The sequence below is a fragment of the Gracilinanus agilis genome, chromosome 1, assembly GCF_016433145.1.
Source record: "Gracilinanus agilis isolate LMUSP501 chromosome 1, AgileGrace, whole genome shotgun sequence".
Lineage (NCBI taxonomy): Eukaryota > Metazoa > Chordata > Mammalia > Didelphimorphia > Didelphidae > Gracilinanus > Gracilinanus agilis.
Window position 1 is genome coordinate 234,642,143 of NC_058130.1, and position 8,551 is coordinate 234,650,693.

Below are 8,551 nucleotides of genomic sequence, written 5' to 3' on the forward strand. Positions count from 1 at the left end.
ATGGGCTGAGCTGGACTTATTGCGCATCCTTTGGTGTAGGAAGGGAGGAAACGCTCAAAAATAAAAAGGACCCACAGATGTCAGTGTACCTCACACCCTTCAATGTTGCCACATTCTTCTTTGATGGTAAATACCATTAAACCATTTAAAAATTAAAAAAAAAAAACTACTCCCAAGATTAGCTGAACTCCCTGGAAACCAGCCAGAGGAGGGAGTGACACCAGCTGGCAAGAGTTTAAACAAAACAAAACAAACAAACAAAGATCCCCCATCTCTCACACCTACATCCCACCACCCAAACCTCAATAGGATGAATGTGCAAGAGGTGCTGGTGCGGGAACTGGTTTGGGATGTTACCTGTGGTTGCTGACCAGGACCAAGGGGCTGACCAGGTGTTGGGGGGCTGGCAGGGTTTTGCATAGGGTGGCCTTCTGCCTCCATTGGCCCAGCTTTGACTTGGATGGTGGTGACAACTGAATGGAATGGAGATAGTTTTGATGAAGATGATAGGTTGCTTTTTCTCCTCTTCATCTTCTTCACACTGGGCCAGCTTGTGTTTCACAGAAATTGCCTCTGTTGAGAAAGGAGGTGAATTCTTTGGCACTGCTGTTTCTTGCAGGATTTTTGGAGTGGGAAATGTGTTATCTCATGTAGCACTCTGAGCCCAAGGGTGCTGCAGGACCTGGGTCACACTAGGCCTCTTTTTGCCATCCCAGAGGAGCAGCTTAGAGATGAGGTCTTTGGCTCCAAAGGAGAAATAGGTCCAGTCATTTTCATGTAACACATATATGCCTGTGTGGATACTCTCAAAAAGCATGTTCTGGAAGGTGTAACAAGCTTTGCCCAGGTTCCAGCCTCAGTTGCTGCCACAGTGACATACAAAGGTTTGGTAGCCACTGAGCAGAATGTAGAGGATGACCCTGAAGCTCCGTAGGTCACAACATTTGTCATGGATAGTGGCCTCCTCATTGAAAGTTTCCACCACCTTGGGGGCCAAGTACCCTGCTAAGCCACATGGTGTGAGCACCTCTGGGGTGAAGATGGGAGAGCAATACCCATTGAGCTTGATGCCCCTGTCAAGGTCAAAGTCACAGATCTTGACTGGAGATTGCTGGATAGAATTTTCGCAGAGGATGTTTTTAGGCTGAAGAAACCTGTGTGCTATCTCTTCTTTTTTTTAAATTTTAAACATTTATTAATATTCATTTTTAACATGTTTACATGATTCATGCTCCTACTTTCCCCTTCACCCCCCAGCATTCCCCCCCACCAATGGCCAACACACATTTCCACTGGTTTTATCATGTGTCCTTGATCAAGACCTATTTCCAAATTGTTGGTAGTTGCATTGGTGTGGTAGTTTCGAGTCCACATCCTCAATCATGTCCCTTGCTTTCAAGCAGCTGTTTTTCTTATATGTTTCCTCTCCTGCAGTCCTTCCTCTGGATATGGGTAGCGTTCTTTACCATAAATCCCTCAGAATTGCCCTGGATTTTTGTACTGCTACTGGTACAGAGGTCCATTCCATTTGATATTACCATAGTATATCAGTCTCTGTGTACAGTGTTTTTCTGGCTCTGCTCCTTTCACTCTGCATCAGTTCCTGGAGGTCTTTCCAGTTCACCTGGAACTTCTCCAGTTTGTTATTCCTTTTAGCACAATAGTATTCCATCACCAGCATATACTACAATTTGTTCAGCTATTCCCCAATTAAAGGACATACCATCCTTTTCCAGTTTTTTGCCACTACAAAAAGGGCAGCTATAAATATTTTCCTACAAGTCTGTTTATCTATAATGTCTTTGGGGTACAAACCCAACAGTGGCATGGCTGGATCAAAGGGCAGGCAGCCTTTTATAGCCCATTGAGCATAGTTCCATATTGCCAGCCAGAATGGTTGGATCAGTTCACAGCTCCACCAGCAATGCATTAATGTCCCAATTTTGGCACATCCCCTCCAGCATTCATTACTCTCCCCTTCTTTCATTTTAGACAATCTGCTAGGTGGGAGGTGATACCCCAGAGTTGTTTTGATTTGCATTTCTCTAATTATTAGAGATTTAGAGCACTTTCTCATGTGCTTATTGATAGTTTCGATTTCTTTACCTGAAAATTGCCTATTCATGTCTCTTGCCCATTTATCAATTGGGGAATGGCTTGATTTTTTATACAATTAATTTAACTCCTTGTATATTTAAGTAATTAGACCCCTGTCACAGTTTTTTGTTATAAAGATTTTTTTTCCCAATTTGTTGTTTCCCTTCTGATTTTGACTACATTGTTTTTGTACAAAAGCTTTTTAGTTTTATATATTCAAAACCATTTAATTTACATTTTGTAATTTTCTCTAACTCTTGCTTGGTTTTAAATTCTTTCCTTTCCCAAAGATCTGACAAGTATACTATTCTGAGTTCACTTAATTTATTTATAGTTTCCCTCTTTATGTTCAAGTCATTCACCCATTCTGAATTTATCTTGGTGTAGTGTGTGAGATGTTGATCTAAACCTAATCTCTCCCATATTGTTTTCCAAATTTCCCAGCAGTTTTTGTCAAATAGTGCATTCATGTCCCAAAAGTTGGGCTCTTTGGGTTTATCATACACTGTCTTGCTGATGTCATTTACCCCAAGTCTATTCCACTGATCCTCCTCTCTGTCTCTTATCCAGTACCATATTGTTTTGATGACTGCTGCTTTATATTATAGTTTAATATCTGGTACTGCTAGGCCCCCTTCCTTCACATTTTTTTTCATTATTTCCCTTGATATTCTTGATATTTTGATATTCCAAATGAAATTCGTTATAGCTTTTTCTAATTCAGTAAAGAAGTTTTTTGGTAGTTTGACAGGTATGGCGCTAAATAGGTAAATTAATTTAGGTAGAATAGTCATTTTTATTATGTTAGCTCGTCGTACCCATGAGCAACCAATGCCTTTACAGTTGTTTAGATCCAGTTTTATTTGTTTGGAAAGTGTTTTGTAGTTGTTTTCATATAATTGCTGTATTTGTTTTGGTAGATAGATTCCCAAGTATTTTATATTGTTTAGGGTGATTTTAAATGGTGTTTCTCTTTCTACATCTTGCTGCTCTAATGTGTTGGAAATGTATAGAAATGCTGATGATTTATGTGCATTTATTTTGTATGGTGCAACTTTGCTAAAGTTGTTGATTATTTCTACAAGCTTCTTAGTTGATTCTCTAGGAATTTTTAAGTATACCATCACATCATCTGCAAAGATTGATAGCTTAGTCTCCTCCTTGCCTATTTTGATACCTTCAAGTTCTTTTTCTTCTCTAATTGCTACTGCTAGTCTTTCTAGTACTATGTTGAATAATACAGGTTATAATGGGCATCCTTGTTTCACACCTGATCTTATTGGGAAGGCTTCTAATTTATTCCCATTGCATATAAAGCTTGTTGATGGCTTTAGGTATATACTGTTTATTATTTTTAGGAAAGATCCTTTTATTCCTATACTTTTCAGTGTTTTCAATAGGAATGGATGCTGTATTTTGTCAAAGGCTTTTTCAGCATCTATTGAGATGATCATGTGAGTTTTTTTGATAGACTATTGATATGGTCAATTATGTGGATGGTTTTCTCAATGTTGAACCATCCTTGCATTCCTGGTATAAATCCCACCTGATCATGGTGGATGATCTTCTTAATTACTTGCTGGAGTCTCTATGCTACTATTCTATTTAAGATTTTTGCATCTATGTTCATTAGGGAGATTGGTCTGTAGTTTTCTTTCTCTGTTTTTGATCTCCCTGGCTTTTGAATCAGTACCATATTTGTGTCATGAAAGGAATTTGGTAGGACTCCTTCTTTGCTTATCATATCAAATAATTTGTATAGTATTGGGATTAGTTGCTCTTTGAATGTCTGATAGAATTCACTTGTGAATCCATCAGGTCCTGGCGATTTTTTCTTAGGGATTTCTTTGATGGCTTGTTCAATTTCTATTTCTGATATGGGATTATTTAGGTATTCTATTTCTTCTGCTGTTAATCTAGGCAATTGACATTTTTGAAAATATTCATCCATATCTCCTAAATTGTTATATTTGTTGCCATAAAGTTGGGCGAAGTAGTTTTTAATGACTGCCTTAGTTTCCCCTTCATTAGAGGTGGGGTCTCCCTTTTCATCTTTGATACTGTCAATTTGGTTTTCTTTTTTCCTTTTTTAAATTAGATTGACCAGTACTTTGTCAATTTTATCTGTTTTTTCAAAATACCAGCTTCTGGTCTTATTTAGTAATTCAATAGTTCTTTTACTTTTGATTTTATTAATTTCTCCCTTGGTTTTTAGTATTTCTAATTTAGTTTTCATGTGGGGATTTTTAATTTTCTCACTTTCTAATTTTTAAATTTGATTGCCCAATTCATTAATCTCTGCCCTCCTTAATTTGTTAATATATGCACTTAAGGATATAAATTTCCCCCTGAGTACTGCCTTGGCTGCATCACTCAGAGTTTGGTAGGATGTCTCATCATTGTCATTCTCTTCAATGAAATTGTTGATGGTTTCTATGATTTATTCTTTGACAAATTGGTTTGGGAGAATCATACTGATTAATTTCCAATTGCTTTTTGATTTACCTGTCCAGGTGCCCTTACTAATTATTATTTTTATTGCATTATGGTCTGAGAAGGCTACATTTATTATTTCTGCTCTTTTGCATTTGTTTGCAATGTTTCTATGCCCTATTACATGGTCAATCTTTGTGAATATACCATGTGCAGCAGAAAAGAAGATGTATTCCTTTTTGTCCCTATTTATTTTTCTATACATATCAATTAAATCTAATTTTTCTAGGACTTCATTCACCTCTCTTACCTCTTTCTTATTTATTTTTTGGTTTGATTTATCTAGATCTCAAAGAGGAATATTTAGATCTCCCACTAGTATGGTTTTACTATCTATTTCCTTCTTGAGCTCTGCCAGTTTCTCCTTCATGAATTTGGGTCCTATGCCACTTGGTGCATACATATTGAGGAGTGTTATTTCCTCATTGTTTATAGTGCCTTTAATCAGGATGTAATGATCTTTCCTGTCTTTTTTAATCATATCTATTTTTACTTTGGCTTTGTCAGAAATCATAATAGCCACTCCTGCCTTCTTTTTCTCATTTGATGCCCAAAAGATTTTGCTCAAGCCCTGAACCTTAAACTTGTGTATGTCCACTGACCTCATATGTGTTTCTTTTAGACAACATATGGTAGGATTTTGGTTTCTAATCCACTCTGCTATTTGCTTCCGTTTTATGTGAGAGTTCATCCCATTCACATTCAGGGTTATAATTATCAGCTTTGCATACGCTGACATTTTTCTATTCTCCTCTATTCCTACCCCTTCTTCTTAAACTATTTCCTTTTAAATCAGTGGTTTGCTATTAAGCTGGTATCCCTTATCTCCTCCCTTGATTAACTTCCCTTTCTATCTCCTCCCTTGTTATTCTACTCTTTTTGTTTTGAAGGCCTAATAAATTCCCTCTCCCTTCTTTTCCCCTCCCTTTTTTGACCTCCCCTCTCCCTGCTCCTCTTGGTTTATCCCTTCTGACTTTCTCAGTAGGGTTAGATAGAATTTTATATCCCAATGGATAGTATAGCTACTCTTTCCTCTCCAAGTTGATTATGCTGAGAGTAAGGTTTAAAAATTACCTCTTAATGCTCTCTTCCTCTCATTCTTATTATAGTATTTGTCCCCTCTCCCTCCCATGCCCTCTTTTTGTGTAATAGATTATCCTATTTTTATTATTCTCTCAAGTTTCTCCTGCTGTCCCCCTCCATTCACCCTCCTCTTTCCCACCCCCCATATCATCTTAGACCATTCAGCGCTCCACCCTCTCCCTGTGAATTATTCTTCTGATTACTATAATTGTGAATACTTAATAGTGAATAGAGTTCACTACAGAGAATTATACATAGCATTTCTCCACATAGGAATACAGATAATTAGATCTTACTGAGGCCCTTAGAAAGGCAAATTTAAAAATTATGAGTTTTCTTTCTTTCCCCTCTGTTTCTTATTTACCTTTTCAGGTTTCTCTCAATTTTTGTGGTTGGATATTGAACTTTCCATTTAGCCCTGATCTTTTCTGTGCAAATACTTGGAAATCTTCAATTTTGTTGAATGCCCATACTTTACCCTGGAAGTATATAGTCAATTTTGATGAGTAGTTGATCCGTGGTTGTAGGACCAGCTTTCTTGCCTTTCTGAATATCATATTCCAAGCTTTCAGGTCTTTTAGCGTGGAGGCTGCCAGATCCTGTGTGATCCTGATTGGTGCTCCTTTGTATTTGAATTGTCTCTTTCTGGCTTCTTGTAAGATTTTTTCTTTTACTTGGAAGCTCTTAAATTTTGCTATTATATTCCTGGACATTTTCTTATCTGGATCGAATGTCAAGGGTGATGTATGGATCCTTTCAATGTCTATATTGCCCTCTTGTTGTAGAACCTCAGGGCAATTTTGCTGAATAATTTCTTTTAGTATGGAGTTGAAATTTCTATTAATTTCACCCTTTTCAGGGAGACCAATGATTCTCAAATTGTCTCTTCTAGACCGGTTTTCTTGGTCTGTCACTTTCTCATTGAGATATTTCATGTTTCCTTCTATTTTTTCAGTCTTTTGGCTTTGTTTTATTTGTTCTTGTTGTCTTGAGAGATCATTAGCTTCTAATTGTTCAATTCTAGCCTTTAAGGACTGGTTTTCAGCTATGATCTTTTGGTTTTCCTTTTCAATCTGGTCAATTCTGGTCTTCAGTTGACTTGACTCACTTTCCAATTGCGAAATTCTGCCTTTTAAACTGTTATTTTCTCACCTGATTTCTTTTTGAGCTACTTCCCATTTCTCTGACCAAATCTTTTCCGACTTTCTCGTCATCTCAGTTTTGAACATTTCAAGAGTTTGTGACCGGTTTTGATTATCTTGGGATGGTTCGGATGTGATTGCTTGTTTTTTCTCCTCTTCTGATTGCTCGGTAGTCTGGATTTTCTCTGTGTAAAAGTTGTCAAGTGTTAAAGATTTCTTTTTCTTGTTGTTAATCTTTTTCTCTCTCTTCTGGACTTCCTGGTTCTGGGTAGCCATCCTTAGCCCAGAAACTTCTCAGCTTTATCCTCGTGCTCAGGGTTTGTCTGTGGTCTTTTGGCTCCTGAGGTCTGAGGTCTGGTTTTTTCCAAGGTCAAGCCCCCTGGTGGACCCTCTTGCTTGATCCTCTGCAGGAGGCTCCTTTACAAGTCTCAGGGCTCTGCTTCCACAGTCGTATACCCGTCTGCACTGGTTCCCCACTCAGGGTTTCAGAGCCTTCTCTCCCACCTGTGTCCACCTCAGCCTGGGTTTCCACCCGCGTCTGTGCTCTGTGTCCACGCTCAGAGTCCATGTGCTTTCCTCAGCTTTTTGGGGTCCCAAATCTTGCCGCTCTCAGGAACAGACCCTGGAGCTTCCAATGACCCAATGGGTGGCCCAAACTTGCTCTATTACTTTTGACCTGGCTTTGGTGCTGCAGGTGGTGTGTGTGTGTGTGTGTGTGTGTGTGTGTGTGTGAGTTGCTCAGCCTGCGATTTAGTGAGAGCTGTTTCACCCCTTTATAGCATGGAAATGTCCCAATTCCACGTACCTTCCATGCTGCACCATGTTGTGGGGTCCCTCCGTTCAACTGGGTTTGTTTTTCTGCCCCCTTGAGAAGTCCTGTATGTTTCGGTCAGGAGAGGTTAAGAGCTGCTTTTTACTCTGCTGCCTTCTTAACCCGGAAACCTGTGTGCTATCTCTTTATTGTGCATAAGTCAAGGTAGCTGGCACATCCTGAACAACCATGCTGGCCTCAAACTCATTGAAATGACATAGCTGATGGATATGAGTGAGGATGGAGCCACCCTATATCTTCTCAAACACCAAGTAGAATCTATCTTCTTCCTGAAAGAACTCTATCAGTTCAAGGACATTTTGATGTCCCTGGCACTGGTATAGCATCTCTACCTCCCAAAACACCCAACTCCGTATGTGATCCAGGTGCTTTCTTCATGGCATATTCTTTGTTAGTAATGAGGTTGATGCATGTCTGGACAAGGGCATGGGATCCTTCCTCAGTATTCCTTCCCCCAGAAACTTTTGAACCTTCCAGAGAAGCTGTCTATGGCCCTGTAATGTTCCAACTCATTTTCTTAGCATCTTGGATGTTGATAGGCTGGCTTGAGGACCTATAAGGACCAGCTGGATATTCAAAATTGAAGACAGATTCTAGGTGGTTGGATGGGTTGACTGGGAAGGCCAGCTCAAAAGAATTCTATCCCTTGAAAGAATGATGGAAACCCTTAAGTTCAGTTGCTTTCTTCTGCACCATTTTTTGTTCAGGATCAGGACCAAGGACCAGGGCTGCCTAGTGCTACTGCAGTTGCTGCTGATGGAATCACAGCCTGGACCTGAGGACGCAGTGCTGCCACCACAGAAGGGAGCCAAATAATAACTCATAAGAAGATACATAAAGGTAAATTAAAGAAACAAAAAACAAATGAATGAATGAATGAATGAATGAATGAATGAAAGTAAAT

General features: G+C 39.0%; 1 pseudogene; it reads right to left on the minus strand.

Annotated features, from left to right (window-relative positions):
• Nucleotides 1-353: 353 nt before the first annotated feature.
• LOC123250313 lies at nucleotides 354-8,343 on the minus strand (annotated as a pseudogene).
• Between the last annotated feature and the right edge of the window lie 208 nt (nucleotides 8,344-8,551).